The sequence below is a fragment of the Engystomops pustulosus genome, chromosome 1 (genome assembly GCF_040894005.1).
Source record: "Engystomops pustulosus chromosome 1, aEngPut4.maternal, whole genome shotgun sequence".
In the NCBI taxonomy this organism is placed as follows: domain Eukaryota; kingdom Metazoa; phylum Chordata; class Amphibia; order Anura; family Leptodactylidae; genus Engystomops; species Engystomops pustulosus.
The window spans coordinates 29850417-29871546 of record NC_092411.1 but is presented as its reverse complement, the minus strand read 5'-3'; the positions used below and the strand labels follow the sequence as shown (position 1 = coordinate 29871546).

The following is a 21130-nucleotide window of genomic DNA, read 5'->3' as shown; positions in this document are numbered from 1 at the left end:
GTCTTGAATTGGGCAAGAGAGTGTGTCTAAGACCACAGGGCAAAGCCCATAGTCACCAAAATGCTAGTTTGCAAGTAAATATAAGTGCAGATTTCTCTGCATTCAGTCTGCAGATTATATAAAAAAAAACAAGACCTTCACCTGAAAGGTCATAGGCTTAGATAAGACATTGACCAGGAGTTTTCAGGTTCCCTGATGAAATTGTCTCTGAATGTAGTGTGAATTTAATAACAGGAGAATACTGTAGCCCATGCAGCTGCATAGTTCTCTGTTGCCTCTGTTCATCCCTATATACTGACTTACTGGTACTTCTGACATTTGAAGGATAACAACCTTCTAAGGGGAGCAGCAGCATATGTGAGGAGGGGACAGGTTCCCCAGTGAAGTAGGAAACACAGGAAAATACTGTAGCCTATGCAGCTGCATAGTTCTCTGTTGCCATTATTCATCCCTATATACTAGACTTCTGCATAAACAACCCATGAGCCGACAGGTTCTCTGATGAAGTAGTCCCTGCATGTATTGAGAATGGAATAACAGAACACTGTAATCTTTGCAACTGCATAGTTCTCCTTAACCTCATCTCATGCCTGTACATTTTTATACTGGAACTACTGACAACTATCAAATTCCACAGTGGGAGGGGGAAGTGGTTCATTATGTTTGATTTTGATGGATTTCCTTTAAAATGATTATGACCCCTCAAAGGAGGGGGTGCATATGTGACCCATGATTTGACAGCTTCCTCTGAACCCTCATTGTGTGCTGCTGTAATAATTGAAGCATTTGTCGTCCGGCTGTTTAGTTGTATTTCCTACTCGCTTTGTCTGATATCATTATAGCACAGCTGTCATTCCCTATAGGTTTTATGCTTGCGGTGAGGCTCTCCAGACCGGGCTGAATGGAGAAAGGTCACAGAGATAATGGGAACAATCTAGATACAGAGACTCAAGAGACAGGAAGACTTAAGGAAAATAAAATTATAATTTGACAGTAGGGACATGTGCATGTACAGGAGAGACATGAAGATCCTTGGTCCTGGATCATCCCTGTCCATTCTGTAAGATTTCAGTGATGGAGTCTTATCTCCTTCCTCTTATTAAAATAGAAAAGATAAATGAATAAATAATTTAAAAAAAAACTAAAATATGATGAATGAGGAATTTCATTTTTGTCCATTGTTTAGCATTTTCCTCTGTCTTGTAGAACAGGAGGGTTAGTTGTGTGATACATGGGGATGTTGATCAGATTTGGAGGATCGTAATTTAATTATCTTAAGCAGTGATGGCAAACCTTTTAGACACCGAGTGCCCAAAGTACAACCAAAAATCACATATTTTTCGCAGAGTGCCAATGCAACAATTTAAGCAGTAACTTATTACTACCTGCTTTATCACAGGTTTAAATTGTATAGGCACCTGAGGACACCAATACAGTAGAAAGAAGGAGAATAAGTTTGGATTATCATTGTAGCTTCCTTCTGGGGTCCTGGGCTGCCTGGGACTGCAAGAGGCCTTGAGTCCAGTCTGTCATACTCTACCCTGGGGTGATGGCAAGGGTGCCCATAAAGAGGGCTCTGAGTGCCACCTCTGGCACCCGTGCCATAGGTTCGCCACCACTGATCTTAAGGCTACATTCACACAGCTGTTTGGGCACGTATATATGGCTGACGTATATACATAGTATATACGTCCCCCATAGACGGCAATGGCCGCACGGCGCCGTACGGGAGCGATACCATACCTGCGAGAAAGGTAGAACATGTGCTATCTTTCCCTGGAATACGGCGCCGTGCGTCATCGCTACGGAGAGGGGCGGGGTTGAGCAGCACTCACTCCTCCTCTCCCGGGTGCCGCCGTGTGCCCGCCGTTCTGTCTGAATGTAGCCTTACATATACAAATTAATGTATGATAAGTAGCTAGAACTAGATCTTAAAGGAACGCTCCAGTCAAAGCTAATTCATTGAATATGTGGAGGGAGGAGCGTAACTCATTGTCATTGTATTCCTAGAACCTTGCTAGAACCTCCAGTCCTGCTCCTCCCTCCAGGCCCTGTACAAGGGACAATTCAATAAATTCGCTATGACTGGAGTGTTCGTTTAAAGGGGTTTTTCAACTTATCTATATAAAAGGGTTTAGCAGTTCTTCATGGGTCAATTTTAGTGTACAGGCAGTCCCTGGGTTACGTACAAGGTAGATTCTGTAGGTTTGTTCTTAAGTAGAATTTGTATGTAATTTGGAGTTGTATATTTTATAATTGTAACCCCAGACAAAAATTTTTTGGTCTCTGTGACAATTGGATTTTAAGTGTTGTGTTGTCATAATAATCAGGATTAACAATAAAGCTTCATTACAGACACCTGTGATAACTGTTATAGCTGATCATTGTAGCCTAGGACTAAAGTACAATAAATTACCAACATCCAGAGGTCCATTTGTAAATCGGGTGTTCTTAAGTAGGGGACCGCCTGTATATGGCCGTCTACGACTGTCAAACCCTCCACAGATGCAATATGCTTGCAGTATCCTCAAAATACCTGTAAATGTTGGTCACATTCTCCTACACAGGTGGTCCCCGACATAAGAACATCCAATTTACAGACGACCCCCAGTTACTGATGAACCTCTGTGCCCACTGTGACCTCTGGTGAAGTCTCTGGATGCTTTTCTTTAGTCCCAGGCTGCAATGAGCAGCTGTAAGGTGTCTGTAATGTCCCATGACAGCACAAAACTCTCAAAAATGAATTGTCACAGTGACAAATTCTTTTGTCTTGGAGCTACAGTTATGTCTTGTCTTGTAATGCAGGGGGGAGGGGCAGGAGGCAGAGAGCACTGCAGTGTGCAGAGAAGAGAAGCTATTCATGAGAAGAATCCAACCATAGTCAGAAGATTTACAGACAGATTCAGGGGCAACCAAAATTGTGTACACCAGGACTGATAGAGACAGGTTGGAATTATATCTGTGAAATGCTGCATTTTTGTTAATAACAGTGAATTAGAGAATGCTTTATTTTTGTTACCCTGAGTATATTTAAGAATCTTGTCTTTGTGGGAATACAGGCAGTCCCCGGGTTACGTACAAGATAGGGTCTGGAGGTTAAAGTCGAAACTGTATATTTTATAATTGTAGATCCAGACAAAAAAATTTTTGGTCCTAGTGACAATTTGAGTTTAAACATTTTTTAATGTAATGGGACCAAGGATTATCAATAAAGCTTCATTACAGACACCTTACAGCTGACCATTGCAGTCTGGGACTATAGTAACATACAGAGAGCTTCACCAGAGGTCAGAGTGGTCCGTCTGTAACTATGGGTTGTATGCAAGTCGGGTGTCCTTAAGTAGGGGACCGTCTGTACTCCTTTAACAACAAACCTAAGGAACCTAAAGTATCGCATACCTCCTAACTTTTGGGGTAGACCAAAAGGGGCAAAAACCCCTACCTCCAAACATAGTCTAATATCTACGTAGTAGTTCCCCCACAGAGTATACGGCCCCTTCCTGTGGCCAACCCCCCTATGGACCCATATAATACCCCCCAATGTGACAGATAATACCCGTATTAAATTAAATCCTCCCTTTACTTTTGTGGACTCCTGTCCTTCATCCTGTCTCCAGTCGTCTATCTCCCCTCATATTGTGGCCTCCTGTCCTCCATCTCCCTCATATGGTGGCCTCCTGTCGTCTATCTTCCCTCATTTTGTGGCCCCCTGTCCTCCATCCTCCCTCATATTGTGGCTTCCTGTCCTCCATCTCCCTCATATTGTGCCTTCCTTTGCTCCAGCTCCCCACATATTGTGGCCTCCTAACCTCCATCCTCCCTTATGTTGTGGCTTCTTTTCCTCTATCTTCCCTCATACTGTGGCCTCCTGTCCTCCATGATCCATCTCATATTGTGGCCCCTGTCCTCCAATGTTCATGGGTATGAAACAAAAAAAAAATTAGTTTCTTACTCCCCAGCTGTCCTGCTTCTTTTCTGATACTGGAGCTATGAAATGAAGGGAGAGGGGGGCGTGGCTAAAGAGCAGTGATGACGTGTGGAGGCAGCAGGAGCTGATCTTGCCTCCTGGTCTTGGCTTTGCTGCTCAAGTGTGCTGGGGTGGAATATGACAGGACATTCTCCTAACTGCCCTGGACAGCAGGACAGCGCCTAAAAACTAGGACTGTCCCGCCAAAAGCGGGACGGTTGGGAGCTATGCAGGGACTGGCTGTATATTCACTTATTCACATACTCTAGGTAATCACCAATGCAACTGATCATAAAAAAGAATAATGTTCATATAATATTTTTCATGTAGAAAGATGCCCAGCTCATTGCCAGGGGATCAAATTAGGGCCAAGGGTGAAAATATATATGATTTTTCCTTTAACCCCACAAACCTTCTCTGTGTATTTTGGAAACCACATATCAAAAATACATATTTTCTAACAATTCAGCTTAGATACAGAAGATGAACTCTATGTATAGTAGACATCTCTATAATATTTTATGTATCCCGACGTGTTACCCGAATATTTCCGATTTGCGCCGATTGTACCTGAATTGCCCCAGGATTTTGGCGCACGCGATCGGATTGTGGCGCATCGGCACCGGCATGCACGCGACGGAAATAGGGGGACGTGGCCGAACGAAAACCCGACTGATTCGGAAAACCCACCGCATTTAAAAAAAAAAATTGTGTCGCGAAAATTTCACTCACCTTCATCCAGGATAGGCCGGTGTATTTCGAGGCATTCCAGCGGACTTCAGCGCAGCAGCGCCACCTGGTGGACGGCGGAGGAACTATCATCATAAATCCCGGCCGGACCCGAATCCAGCGCAGAGAACGCGCCGCTGGATCGCGAACGGACCGGGTAAGTAAATCTGCCCCATTGTGAGAAGTGATCACACTCCAGTTATATCCAATGATATCTTCTCTGACTGCATGGAGCAAGAGGAGAATACCGTAACCCTCACAGCTGCATATTTCTCTATAGCCTGTCTACTTGTCTACATACTGACCTACCGCTACTTCGGATGTTAAATGTTTAATGATCTTCTAAAAGGAGGGTTGGGGATTTGCTCTCTTATCTGTTATTATTATTACAATGACTGAATGTTTTTTTTTTCCTTTCTTTTTTATTCTAGGTAAGTAACTCCTTAAAATACTCAATATGGAATAAGTATCTTCCACCTAAGAATGTGCCTCGTGCTGGAATTACTCAACTTACCGTATGTATTTCTAGCTTGCAGTCTACATGAAGTCCCGTACAGTAATATTCTGCTTTGAGTTTTTCTACAAATTAATCATAATGAGACGTTGTATTAAAGTAAAAATATTGACATCTGTATTGATCAAAAATGGCTACTTCTGGTGTAATGTAGTGTGACCATGTTATAGCAGAGCCTCATGGGGATACTTGATCTCTTGGCTGGACATGTCTTGGACTGTGTGTCACAGGATGAGCAGCTTTTTGGGGATATGCTATCTATAGTGTATGGGGGTTATTTATCATACGCTGGCATGCTGGATATATCAGGGGGGTATCGACCCCCTGCTTGGCATAGAATTGCACGTGAACCTGAGCCTGTGCCTGGCTACTAATTGCCAGAAAACCATTTGTGTCCATGTGTGGTCACTTAGTGGATATGTTGTACATTCCTTTTTTTAAAAGTTATAATATTGTGTTTAATTTGTATCATAAAAGTTTGTAGTTCTTAATCTCTTCTATGCCAATAGCTCAGAATTATTGTACATGTAGGTTTGTTCCATGATCGCTGCAGTTCTATTCCGGTGTTTAGAAACCTCCAGTAACATTTACTGAACCTGTAAATGGACCGTATTGACTTAACGAAACTCATTTTAGAGTTTAATTGAACACTCACTCTCATTTTAACAAAGTTATGATGGTCAGGCCTCTTGCACACTAGCGTTGCGTTTCACGTCAGGGTGCAATGCGTGAAAAACTGACGTTTTTGCTGCATTTTTGTTTCATTTTTGTTCGCGTTTTTTTGCGTTTTCGGTGCGTTTTTCACGCGCGTTTTTTTAAGTCAATGGGACTTTTTCAAAGGGACCAAGGTTCGGGAATAAAATGTTTTATTTAATTGAAAAATAATGTCTTCTGATAAGTTGCAAACATCTGCGATCTATTCTTCACTGTTCCGCGCGCGTATATTATCTCCCGACAAGTTAGCAGATGTGAAGAACAGTGAAGAATAGAATAAAAACAGTGAACACAGTGAACACAGGATCATGTAAGAGAAAAACACAGTGCAGAACACAGTGCAGAATAGATTACAGATGTTCGGCACATCTGCTTACTTGTCGGGAGATACGCGCGGAGCGGTGCGAACAAAATAGCATGTGAAGAACAATATATATGTGTGTAAAGAACACATTGCAGATGTTTCCATACATCTGCAATGTCTTCTTCACACATATATATTGTTCTTCACATGCTATTTTGTTCGCAGCGCTCCGCGCGTATCTCCCGACAAGTAAGCAGATGTGCCGAACATCTGTAATCTATTCTGCACTGTGTTCTGCACTGTGTTTTTATCTTAAATGATCCTGTGGTCACTGTGTTCACTGTTTTTATTCTATTCTTCACTGTTCTTCATTGTGTTTTTTTAATTAAATGATCGTTCGCGAGCAGGGGAAATACTGTTATACTGGTCACCTAGCAACCCTTACGTTTAAAACGCATTGCACTCGCATTGCACTTGCAATGTTTGCGAGTGCAATGCGTTTTTGATACGTCCCCATAGACTTGAATGGGGCGTGAAAAATGCGCGTGAATCGCAAAAATAGAGCATGCTGCGATTTTGACGCGCGTGCAAACGAACGCAAGCACGCGCGTGCAAAACAACATGAAGAAAGACCCATTGAATACAATGGGACAGAGTGCAATGCAAGTTCTGCGCGTCAAATGCACGCGCAGAACTCGTGCGTGAAAAACGCCAGTGTAGAAGGGGCCTCAGTGTAATGATAGTGTAAAATGCAAATGTTAACATCTGTGTTAATAACAGTTGCTTTTTGTAAATGCAAATGTTAACAGCTGTTTAATGAGGCGACGTGTGACTGCACCCTCAAAGGGGTTGTCATAGTATTGGAAAAATTTAGCAGGTGGGCTACAGAGGGCTTTTTTACCTGCGTTTTTGACCGGTTTTACCAATTATCTTGATTAAAACCGATCAAAAACGGATGCGTTTTCAAAAAACGCATGTGTTTTTTTTAACGCATGCATTTTTTAACGGACTGCTTAAAAACGGCATAAAACTGGTTCAAAACGCCATGTGCCGCTGGCCTTAGGGGAGAGGATATGCAGGTAAATGAGTAAGCACTTCCAGCTATGGGCCATAGAAGTTGCAGCTCATTTAGGATAGCAACTTGAAAGGTCATAGAAAGTTAGGCTCTATTCATGGGATAGGCCCTGACTTTCTGATTGTGGAGGACTCAGTGATGGGACTCCCACATATCAGGAGAACAGGGGTCTGGTATATCAACATTGTAGTAGAAATGACCTAAGCAGCCAGTTGTGCATGCACTTATCTCTATAGAGCTGAAGGAGATAGTCGACTGCTGCGCCTAATTTGTACAGCCCCTTTAAGACATAAGAGGAGCTGCAGCTAAATAATAGAGAAACTGTATCTATGAGAAAGAGGAGCTAAATAGAAAAGCAACTTCAGCTAAGCTTCAGAGAAGCAGAGAAGGTAAGTAGGAGAGAAACCTCATTTATAAGGCGAGAGCTACTTTAGCTATTGGCGAAACTTCAGCTAAGAGTGAACGGAGCTGCAGCTAAGTATGCAAACAACGTCAGCGATGGGGAAGGACAGCTGCAGCTAAGGAGATAAGCAGGAGAGCAAATTCACTACAGGGTCGAGTAGCTTCTGCTGAGTAGAAGAGCAACTTCATTTATTTGGGAGAGGAGCTACAGCTGAGGGACTACGGCTAAGAGGAAGAACAGTTGAATCTAATAGAGCAAATGCAGCAAACAGGGTGTAGTAGCTTCAGCTAAGTAGGAGAGCAACTTCAGATATGAGAGAGTTGAGCTACAGCCGAAAAGCTTCATCTATGGGGGCGAGGAGCTGCAGTTCAGTGGGCAAGCATCTTCAGCTATTGGGAGCAGAGCTTCACCCTTAGAAAACAAATACGTTCATTTGGGACGTATCAGTAGAAAGAAACCACTCACAGTTCACCCAGTGGTGCAGTCCAAATCTTCTATTATAATTATAATTTATACAGTGAATATTAGATATTATATCCATGGAAATTGTTATGTACAATGCTGTATCCTTGGCCGTATCTCACGGGCTCATAAGTGAATGGTTGATGGTCATGATTCAGATCAGGAGGGGGCAGAGGAATATTTCACATTTTGGCAAGTGTCACATATTGAACACTGATACGAAAAAGTCCACCAATGCTCAAATAACTAAATATACATGATGCATAGATCAGAGAAGACCTGTATAGAAGGTATAACAGAGGACAAGGGACAGATACACAATACATACACAGGTATGTACAGGCCAAGGGTGGACACCACATGACACTTGTTTCGCCTTGCTTCGTCAGGGTTATATATTGATATATATTGTTAACTATTTTCTATATAAACCACATTCAGATTCAGCATTGTGCACTTTATGTGGGTTAGTGAGTGGAGCTTTTTCCACAGTATGTAAATGTGTGGTGTGAATAGACGGCTGTCACATCGCAACCTACGTGCAGTCAATCTGCTTTGTTCAGGTGATTGTGAATGTGTTACTCCTCAATGTGCCGATTTACAATGAAATAAAAGAATTCTCAGAGAATTGAATACATGAAAAATCTCTGGGTGTCAGTAAACCCTTCTGTATACAGGACCGTCGGTTGTGGGTTGGAGGATGATGGACGCTTCAGGATTTTGCCTGCCAGTGCTACAGTAGTCATGAGATTTGGGGTTTAGCCCGCAACAGCATTATCTATATCTCTTCTGTCACCAGTAATCCTAAAATAATAATGGGATGAAGGGAACCAGATGAATATAGACAGAACTGTCCAAGGTGCTGGATAAGACAGATTGATGCTGAGGGAACACAGGATGAAGGCATTTTTTAAACTAAGTATGTAATTTTCCTAAATATTACAATATATACATTTTGAAGTTTGATACTTTTGCTATTAGTTTAATTTTTCTTTAGTTTATGTTATTTGCGTTTAATTTGTCTTTATACTTTATACTACTAGATAACAAACACATAGTTTCTGGATTCCACACCACACCTGTCCATGAATTGGATGTGTGTTGAAGTGTGTTACCCTAAGGTCCATGCCCACCAGTCTCATAAAGTTTCCCGTTCACTGTGAGTCATGTGACCTCTGACTTGCAGGACCCAGGACTAACTGTGACGCCCTGTGTTCTGGTGAATGGAGGGGGCCGTGCACAGGGTCGACGACAGGTTTCAATAGGCCCCTGGGCGACAGAGTCTCAGTAGGCCCCTTTGCAATGGGCCCCTTTGCAGGTGGTGGAATTAAAATTTCAGAAACTAAAATAGCCCCCTGTTTCCTAAAATATTCCCTAGTTTATCATCCCAAAGAGCCCCCTCATGGGTTATTTTATATTAAGCCCCCACATAGGCTGCTGGGGACTGAGATTAGGCCCCTCCATTTCTGGGCCCTGGCACTTGCCTACGTATGCCGGGTGCTTGCCCGTCCAAACGCTGACAAGGGAGCAGTTATAATGCAGGGGTTGTGCAGACAGTAATGAGGTCACAAGAATCCCATTGCCTAGGGTCATGTAACTCGTGGCTCCTGACAAAAATTATCAGGGTAAGTATAATATGGGTGATCCCATTATATCTTTCCTATACGTGAACAAACCCTTTAGCTGTTGCATCAGACACAGTCACCATCTTTCTCTTCTGGATACTTCTGCTTACAAGCCATTGAAGATTTAAAGGGCCAGTGCACTCATTGCTGTGTCCTGGACATTTGGCTTGAATTTTGACAGCACAAAACTCCAGATTGCTAAACTTCATCTGGTTTCTGCATTTTTACTCCAGCTCTTAATTTCTTGGCTGACCACCGTCAGCGGTTATCAGGACTACTCTTAGAGTTAGCAGCTAAGTGATCTTCTTCTTCTGATTCTGGAATGCTAATTTGCATATTCCTTACCCAAAATCCTCGTCCCCACATGGTCTTTAAGACACCCTATGACCTGCAAAAACAGTATAATTCCAAGACACTTTATATCATCCCTCTCTCCACTTCTCTCCTACCTATACAGAGTGATCCATTCCATCTGGCAACTATGTGACATGCTAATGGCAATTCACATACTGTGTATGAGTTTTGTGAGAACCAATTATCGAGTCTTGTACTGTGTATTCGTTATTCTAATATAATTATTTAAGAAGTCTGATGCAATCTGCAGACTGATCACTAGATGTCGCCAGCGTTCTCAGGAAAGAATCCCATCCATTTCTCCCTATGGTAATAACCTGACCCAGATGCTGCCCCAGTGTGATGGCTAATGGGTCATTGCTAATCAATGGTTGATTATCCAGAGGATATAGGACAAACCGATATAATGTATAATGTATTGCGTCAGTATATGGAAACACTGCTTGAAAAGGCCCTTATGGCCTCGGCTGGAATAAATATGTATCTTCATTGGAGTGCTGCCTCTGGAAAAAGCCCCTGGAAAAAGTAGGGGTGCTATAGGGCACTTTACCTTATACTAGTGGTTCCGGGCAGAAAGTGGGATAATAGTGTATATTGTATTCATTAAATGGACATTAGATGTCCGTTTAATAATTTTAATAATATGTTTTTAATAAAATAAAATTTTAAATTCTGCATTCCTGGAAGTTGTAGCATAAGGTGAAAGAGCCCTATAGTGCTTCTGCATGTTATCAGGCTTAGCCAGTCACCAGTGCAGATGTCCCTGGACCCTACTCTATTCATGTGGATGTGTAGCGTAGCCTTTACAGTCGTAGATTGGCCCAAAGTTGTGCACCTCAATGTTGGAGCTTTTTGATGTGGGTCTATATTACCCAAGGCACCACCCTCTGTTCTCCTTTCATTACCCTTATATAAAGGTTAAAAAGGCATGGGTGGGTAAGACAAAGATGGGGCAGCCAGGGACAGAAAAGACTGGGATGGGACAAATAGGACAGAACTGGCAGGAGTGGGAGAGGCAGGGACTGAACAGGAAAGAACAGAACAGTCAGAGGTAGGACAGGCAGGGATGGGACATCCAGAAGTGGGACAGCCAGGGACAGAAAAGACAGGGACAGTAAAATCAGGGATGAGATAGACAGCTACAGAATAGGCCGTGGTGGGACAGATGAGGACAGAGTGGGGGGGGGGGGGGGGGCAGGGACTGAGCAGGAAAGAACAGAACAGTCAAAGGTGGGACAGGCAGAGATAGGACAGACACAGGTGGGACAGGCAGGGATAGGACAGACACAGGTGGGACAGGCAGGGATAGGACAGACTCAGGTGGGACAGGCAGAGATAGGACAGACACAGGTGGGACAGGCAGGGATAGGACAGACACAGGTGGGACAGGCAGGAATAGGACAGACACAGGTGGGACAGGCAGGGATAGGACAGACACAGGTGGGACAGGCAGGGACAGAAAAGACAGGGACGGTACAGGCAGGGAAAGGACAGACATGGGTGGGACAGGCAGGGATAGGACAGACACAGGTGGGACAGGCAGGAATAGGACAGACATAGGTGGGACAGGCAGGGATAGGACAGACACAGGTGGGACAGACAGGGATAGGACAGACACAGGTGGGACAGGCAGGAATAGGACAGACACAGGTGGGACAGGCAGGAATAGGACAGACACATGTGGGACAGGCAGGGATAGGACAGACACAGGTGGGACAGGCAGGAATAGGACAGACATAGGTGGGACAGGCAGGAATAGGACAGACACAGGTGGGACAGACACAGGTGGAACAGGCAGGAATAGGACAGACACAGGTGGGACAGTCAGGGATAGGACAGACACACGTGGGACAGGCAGGGATAGGACAGACACAGGTGGGACAGGCAGGAATAGGACAGACATAGATGGGACAGGCAGGAATAGGAAAGACACAGGTGGGACAGACACAGGTGGGACAGGCAGGAATAGGACAGACATAGGTGGGACAGTCAGGGATAGGACAGACACAGGTGGGACAGGCAGGAATAGGACAGACATAGGTGGGACAGACAGGGATAGGACAGACACAGGTGGGACAGACACATGGGCTCAATTGACCCTAATTTGTTATATGCCCCATAGATACATGATACAGTGTTTATGAGTGAAGATCCAATAACTCCTGGCATCCGGCCTTGTTATGTGCTCCGTGGGTAATCCTTACTTGTATACTATTAGACAGCTGATCACTGGTGTAATGAATAACTATTAGGGAGGAACATGAAATTAGCCGAGCACTTTGGCCCGGTGTCATCCCATCAGTCATGTGTCATTAGTCCGGATCATGAAGCGTCCAAATTCCTTTCTGGAAAGGACAATAGGGGGGTTTCCATGATTCAGTAGGTAACAATAAAGCAGAACCTGACCTCAATTACTGTATTGGCAGGGATTTTATGCCTTCCATTAGTATAGATTTGGTCTATCTATAAAGTATAGAATCCGCAGTATAGATTACTCCACCCCGCTATGTACATTATGTGTATAAACTCTGTCAGGCGTAAGGCCTAGTATGCACCAGGGTGTATTTCTCAAGCTTCTTTAGCATAATGATGTATTGGCTTCACATAACATGAGCTAGCTTGGAGCAATGCATCATCCTGGAGTTGTCAGGCCTGCGATACGGGATATTGCTGTCGGCACAGCTAGTATTATTAGCCCTATGTGTATTCTCCGATAAAGCGCTACGCCTTTAAGTACATCTATAATGTTCTGATCTGACTAGATGGAGAGACATATTACTGGGAAATATCTATAATGTTCTGATCTGACTAGATGGAGAGACATATTACTGGGAAATATCTATAATGTTCTGATCTGACTAGATGGAGAGACATATTACTGGGAAATATCTATAATGTTCTGATCTGACTAGATGGAGAGACATATTACTGGGAAATATCTATAATGTTCTGATCTGACTAGATGGAGAGACATATTACTGGGAAATATCTATAATGTTCTGATCTGACTAGATGGAGAGACATATTACTGGGAAATATCTATAATGTTCTGATCTGACTAGATGGAGAGACATATTACTGGGAAATATCTATAATGTAGATCTGACTAAATGGAGAGACATGACCGGAAAATATGGCCAAGCAAAACCTTACAGTGAAGGTTTTAAAAGCATTAAACACATTGATGCCCCTACCAACCAATCACAACAAAGCTTTTAGTACCAAAGCAGTATCGAAACTAAAAGCTGAGCTCTGATGGTTGCAGTGCACTACAAAGACCATTTTTAGTAAATGAGGCCTATAGTATATTTTTGCAAATCAAGCCCCTCTCCCTTATCACTGTTGCTATGGTAAAGTCAAACCTACTAAAACATAATGGGGAACATTTACTTACCCGGTCCTGTCGCGATGCCCGAGGTGCGTTGTCCGACGAGGATGAAGTCCGGCGTTATTCACTAAGATCATGTGCCCGATATCCTGCATGTGCCGCTTCCCCGCTCAGGTCCACCGGAGTTCACCTTCTTCTTCCCGTTGCATGTAAGGGCATTGTCTTGCGACACAATTTGAATGTTAAATCCCGCGCTTACGGGGCCGGCTCCAGGTTTATGTGGGCCCCTGGGCGACAGAGCCTTAATGGGCCTTTTCGTGGGCCACCCTCCAGTGGCCACACGGCCCCCCTTACCCCTGCGGACACACTGATACCCCCCTCCTCCCCCTGCAGACACACTGATACCCCCCTCCTCCCCTGCGGACACACTGATACCCCCCTCCTCCCCCTGCCAGTGCACCGCCTCATCTTTGATAAAGGGTCTTGTGTTCATATTTTTTTTAATATTTGTAGGGGGTCCCGGTGGTTGTACCCTGAGAGCAATGTAACTTATCCCCTTTTCTGTAAATAGGGGTAAGTTACTTTTGTGGGGAAACCCATTTAAATGCCTTAGGCTTGGTAGTCAGTAATAGATTAATGGGGGACCAGCAGCTATACAAATCATCTGTGGGTAATACTATTTTGCATATATGAATAATAATCTTTATTTATATAGCACCAAATTCTGCAGCACTTTACAAATGATCCTACAACTATAATGTATTATTTATAGGTTTCCTCATATGGGAAAAAGATACCTTACAAACCACAGGGGCGTAACCAAAGGCAGTTCAGATTCCCAGGACTGGGTCTCACAGGTTACGCCCCCGAGGAGCCCATCTGTGCATATTCTAAGTAAACCTTATCATATTATCTTCAGAACCTGATCTGCTCAGATCAATCGCATTCCATTTTGAATCCTTTATTTCTTGGAATGTTATTTTGAAAAGATGAAGTTTTTTTAATTTTCTGTGCCAAATATTAGCAGTGAGTAATGAAAAGTCTGCTGGCCCTGGTATCACAAAGATGAGGGATGTGTTTGATTTGTATTCTGGGCACATTACTTAAATAAGGGAATTTATTTTGAGAAGGCCTGGCAGTAATCGTCACCTTTCTGCACATCATATATTTTCATTATACATTACTGTCTGGGGATGGCGGGCCGCCCAGGCTATCTGTGATTGTCTTTGTTGTCTCATACTCTCTCTTCTCGCGGCTGGACAGCCATGTAAGAGCAGCTGCGGATTACAGGTGGCATCTTCTAAGTCATGTCTACATAGATGTAAATATTTTATACCCAGATGAATTGTAGGCAAACAAGGAATGTGGGCGGACTGCGTAATCTTCTCCTCGGAAGACAGATAAGACAAGCTTTACCATACATACTGTACATGTACACTCATGTGTACACAGTATGTATGGTTAAAATAAAATCTTGAAAAAAATGACAAATTAATGTTTTGTAATGGCTGAGTCAAGACAAGCAGGATTCACAATGTAGTCCTGCAGTAGGGCCTGCAGTCATCCCGGACAGTGGAACATTATACCCTCATAATTTGGTAAGGACTGGAATTCATCACCTGGAGACCCTCTTACTATTTACCTATTACATGGGCACTTGATGCATTGCATACTTAATACTCAAGTGGTTCTCCATTTGGCTTCAATACACTTTGTATCCAGCTTCCTTTTGAAATTTCTCATTATAGTTTCCTCATACTGTCCGGGTTTGACTGCATTTCCTCTGTGACTCACCGTTCTATGTGCTTTGTACCTTTGTGGGCTCCTAACTCTTGGTGCCTTCTTCTTGTACTATATTTCTTATAGCCTGGACTCTGATTCTGTACCTCGACCTTGGCTGCCACAGCGGGCTATTCGCACCTGCGGAACAACCAGGTGGCACTCTGCCGCACCAAGACCATCCCGCTTTGAGGCAGGCTTTGGTGAAGACCAGGTTCCACTAAGATTCCGGTCCCAGGTGTAAACTAGTACCATCTCCCAAGGTGGTCCAGGGGTCCACTGACTCAGATGCCAGTATTGGTTCTTATTTGGCATGAGAAGTTGGTGAGATGAGGAGGAGTGGCATTGGAAAGGGGAGAGGATGGTGACATCTCTCTTTGAGAATATCTTTGAGTGCTGCAGATTTAGGCAATATTTCTTGTGTTACCAGTTTTTCATGCTCTTACCCTGTTCTCGTATTGTTACATACTACCATTCAACAATCTGTGAATTTGCGCTGGACTATAAAGAAAAACTACTTTCTCAGTTTACTACGTGCCAAAAAAATACTGTAGTCGAATGCCAATTTCAGCTCTGCCACATCTGTATTCTCATCACACATCGCCATCTCCCGACAGGGTGCCACTGCTTCTTGGCAGTCAGATCTTCTTTATTGTTCCACACTCGGTCTCCTTGCGTTGGGCGCGCCATATACGAGCAGGTGCACTTTACAGGTGGCATCTTTTAAGTCCTGTCTACATAGATGTAAATATTTTATACCCAGATGAATTGTAGGCAAACAAGCAATGTGGGAGGACTGCGTAATCTTCCCCTCTGCAGGAAGACGAGCATTGCCGTCCTTTACCTGATATGAGTATATGGAATACACTTAGGCTTTGAAGAAAGTCTCACCTCGTCTATATTTATTCTGGACTATTTATAGCCAGAACATTTATTTTTTACCTTCTGTGAATGACACATAAATTAGTCCTGTGACTTGTCCTAAACTTTCCCACAGGACATTCATTTTATATACAGTTTGCAATTTGAAGGGTATAAGAAAGAAATATTTAAGGTGGTTGGGGTCTTGTTCTATCCAATGTAAATCTAAATACAGATTGGAGGCGACATCTTTTAGTACTTTTAGGCCCCTTTCACACTTGCGTTTTTCACGCGTGTTTTCTACGCGTGCTTTTGACGTGCAGAACTTGCATTGCACTCTGACCCATTGTAATCAATGGGTCTTTTCAGACGTGCATTTTTTTTCACGCGCACACGCGCGTTTTTTTTAACGCGCATTTAAATCTCGACATGCTCTACTTTTGCAAGTCACGCGCGTGAAAAACGCACCATACAAGTCTATGGAGACGCATCAAAAACGCATTGCACTCTGAGACACTTGCAAGTGCAATGCAAGTGCAATACGTTTTTCACGCATCAGTTGCCATAGAAAAGATAGAGCTCAGTCCTGAGTCCATTTCATGCGCATTTTCTGCGTGTGAAAAACGCATTGAAATTGCATCAAAAACGCGCGTGAAAAACTGAGACACTGAACAAACTCTGACTGAAAACTGATTGCACTCTGATGCAAAATGTGCGTTTTTCACTGACCAAACACTGATCGCACACTGATCAAACTCTGACGTGAAATGCAACGCGAGTGTGGAAGGGGCCTTACTATTCCACTAGTAATCAAATAAAATTATCCATTCTCTATACTCTGATAGGGCAACTTTATCTCGTAGAAGTCCACCAAATGGGGCCTTATAATAAACTTAAAGGGGATACCCAGGCTAGATTATATTGAGGAACTTTATCTATGATATATTTTTTGATTGGTATTGAATATCAGATTGATGCTGGCATTACACCAGACCCCCCTATCTCATTCCACAAAATCTACTTATGAGCAAATTCCTGGAGCTCTGACTCCTGGAGCCCGAAGGCTTGGGTCCTCTTGGTGGGGAACTGCATTTCCAAATAAGCATCTGGGAGTGGGACAATTTTTGACAAGAATGGGACAAGGCACCAGGCCTTGCCAGAAAAGGGCTCCAAGAGATTGGATTGGGCTTTCTTAAAGGGGTGTTCTCATCTCGGCATTCACATTCAGTTTCATTAATCTGCCATATATAAACATTTCTTCAATTGGATGTTATTAAAAAAAATGATCCTGTGTGAAGATAATTTCTCATAAATGTAGCCATGTTGTCCCTTAGAAACCAGATAGCTTCCTCGGATACGACCACGTCACACTCTGGCAGCGGTGGCCAGACTTGCGCTATAGGGTCCTGCCAGACTACCAGGATTCAGCAATCATTACCACAGGGTGGCTGTGCGACATGTAGTAACTCCAGGACATTTTATATACAATAACCTTTTGTTTATTTGTGCAATCACTCCAGCAGAGGTGGCCGTATCCGAGGAAATTATCTCGTTTCTAAGGGACAAAATCACTACATTTATGAGAAATTATCTTCACACAGGAAATTTTTTTTTAATAACATCTAATTGAAGAAATGTTTATTAATGGCAGATTAATGAAACTGAATGTGAGTGCCGAGACGAGAATACCCCTTTAAGCTTCTAAATGTTTACTTCTTGAGAGGCTCTCGGTTGTCTGAGCATGGACTTTGGAAGAGAAATGGGATGAATCTGAAGCTCTGTGGTGAGACAGTGAGGTTGTAGAGTCCTTAGATGTCATCCTGAAGTCTTGTAAGAAATTCTGCAAAGACTGGGACAAGACCGAGAGTCACTTTAAAGGTAGCCCTTGGAGCACTAACTATGGGGATCAGGACCTCCAGTTGCCAAAGAGTGCCTCCTAACAGATGCTCCCTGTGAATTGCTACTCCGGTTCTCCACCAGGTGGAGCACTACCCCAGGTCTATAGGAGGTTCCTTACAGGTTCTTTAACCTCTCATTTCATAAAATTCAGATTGAATGTCACTTCTTTCAGATCAATTGGCTCATCTCTAAGAGATTAATTGACAGGTCTTGCCTTTGAACACTGGCAGCCATGTCCCTTCGTTCTTGGTCATTACTGGACCAGAAGTGTATTTTTATTAAGGTTGCCAATATGGTCTGTCATTGACCTCATAAGCAAACAGTATGACATGTGTTTTAGAAGACAAATTATAGTGTTTGAGGATTTTTTCATTAATTATTTACCCTGCAAATGTACATTAAGTATACTGTAATATATATATAGCTGAGGAATGGAGCCTGGGAGGGCAGGTATTTCAATTGCTTGGTTGGCAAGTGAACGCCTAAAACCAACTCCGGCCATGCTAGCCTCTTTAGAGCAATTTTGGTACTCGCATGGTTCTGGTCTGTTTCATGCCTAGTTGCATCACATCCTCCAACAGTGACAGCGGTGTTCCCCTTTAATAACTAGTTTGTCCACTTGTGCAGGTTGCAGGATTCCAGTTCTGACTATTATGTTTTTATGAAATACAAGCAGTTCGCGGATTACATACAATAACAAGTCGAAACTGTATATTTTATAATTGTAGTTCCAGAAAAAAAATGTGTATTTGCCCCAGTGACAATTGGAGTTACAAATTTTTTTGCTGTAATGGGACCAAGGATGATCAATAAAGCTTCATTACAGACACCTTATAGCCGATCATTGCAGTCTGGGACTATAGTAACATCCAGAGACTTCACCAGAGGTCACAGTGGGCAGAGGGGTCTGTCTTTAACTAGGGGTCGTCTGTAAGTCAGGTGTCCTTAAGTATGGGATCGTCTGTATTCTATAATATTAAAAGGTTTTTTTTGTCCCTTTTAAGCCATATCAGTACAACAGATTCTCAAACCTTACAATGTGTGTGATAAATGCTGTATTTGGAGGAACAGATGTAGTGGAAAGAGAATGTCAAGTGGCACCATAGTGAAAAACACTTTCCTGCACATTTTTTCTTCCCTGCCATTGCCTGAGGTGATATGTGTCATGTTACATCTGTTAGCTGGTGTGTCCTGCTGGCCGGCTACGTACGTTTGCCATCTAACATGCACTTGTGGGGACAATTTTACAAAAAGGACTTATCCGATATGTCATGCAGAGGGAGAAAGGAAGTTCAACGCTGCTTAACACAAAAAAAATCTTCATAATTTAAGCAAATTTAATAGAAACAGACAGCTTCCTACAGTACAATTTCTGCAAATAGCAAGATGTTATAATATAGTCTGGTGATTTTTTTTTCTCTGTTAGTAGAAAGTTTTTCTCTATCATTGTCATGTCTTGTGCTGCCGTTATGAGGCTCAGAGACAGGCAGGGGTTAAAACCCGAAGATCTGCCTATACCTATCCTCAGTGATTACTGGATAGATAAATCCTCTTCCTGACCCGACCCAGGGTCTAGTTATTTTTTTTTGTTTTTTTTTTATGTATACATTTTTTTATTATGATTTTAAAAATGTGGGACAAGTTGTGAGATACATTTTCAAGTATGACAAGGTGCAGTAGCAAACGAAACATATATAGGATCTGATCAACTGTTTCATCAAGTGGTTTAGAGTTGTCATATTGGGGCAGCTGGGGAGGAGTAATTTGGGTAACAAATGTCCCAAAAAGAGATCTGAAAAAAAAACCCATTTAACACAAGGAAAAAGTGAGATTGATAAATTACCTACGTAGCAGATGGAAAAAAGACGGGCAAAAACTAGCCAAAACAAACAGTGATAAGATAAAGGACCCCCATTGTGTCCAGTCTTGTAGTTAAAACTATGAGAGGGGTGTACACTAAATGTTATGCGCTTCTATGAGGCATTACTAAACAGAGATAAGCCAGTTAATTGCCTGCTGATCGGTGACCAAGCGCAGTTCCTACGATGGCAGTCCTTGCATCTAAGTGAAATATGATGCAAGGAATCCCTGCCTGCCCGCAAACAGCAGCAAATAGAAATACTTTTCCTGCTTCATATACCTGGCACTACACAGTATGATCTCCACAGACCAAGCATCAGCCGGCCTTAGTCGTTTGTGGTTTTTTGGCTTTTCTTGATGATTCTTGGAATTCTAAATTTTGACGTATACTTTCTGTTGACGTGGACCTTGTTTTTCTTTTTTCTAGTGATTCTGTTATTATCTAACAATCCTGGTAGTATTATTGGCTTGCTGGCTCTTGTAGTACTCATTTCCCCCATTCCATGCCCCTTATTCAGTGTAGGGGACGTCATCCAGTTGAAAGCTGTTGTTTATGATGGTTTGTCACGTAGGTAGGAACTGGTGGGTTTAGCGGAAATTCCAATACTGTTACCTTTTAATTGGAAATTTCATAGTTTGAATTTCCATTCCTAAAATTTTTCAAATCCCATCTAGTTTGGAGCATTTTTTTTAAAGGTGGCAAACAATTTTGGTAAAGGTCTTTAAAGTTCAAAAAAAGTGAGTTAAAAAAAGCAAAGAAGTAATATTTACCGTAGTGATCCATCGCCACTTTTTACAGGGTCACTGCTTATCTCAAGGTCCTAAAAATTCCCACTGAACTTAGCAGCAATCAGTCTACGCTACTGATAAGGTGAGCGGTAATTTCCTGGCAATTTCCTGTTTTTCAACGATGGGAACAGGAAGCAGAGACCTCTAAGATAACGTTATTTTTGATATTTAATAAAAATTGGATACGTTCTGTCAACTATATACATTAGAAAAGTATTTTCTTCTACTTTTTTGGGGGTATTCCCATCTTGGAAATTTGTGGCATATCTACAATATATGTCTTATCCCTGGGACCCTTGTCAATGTCAAATACAAAGATCTTCTAGCCCACAATTTATAGTTGCAGTGAGTAAGGGAAGATTAAGACTGCCATGGGCCCTGGGCTGTATGAATATTATCGCCCCTACAAGTCTGGAATCACTTCCTACATATGGTACTAGAATCATGTACTTGGAGAATGGAGGATG

The 21130-nt window shown here is 42.7% G+C and overlaps 1 protein-coding gene across 2 annotated transcripts in view; it reads left to right on the top strand.

Moving 5' to 3' along the window:
• The window catches only part of PDE4D (phosphodiesterase 4D), a 595186-nt gene that overhangs the window by 176744 nt on the left and 397312 nt on the right, over window positions 1–21130 (top strand). The gene's annotated exons all lie outside the window — the stretch shown is intronic.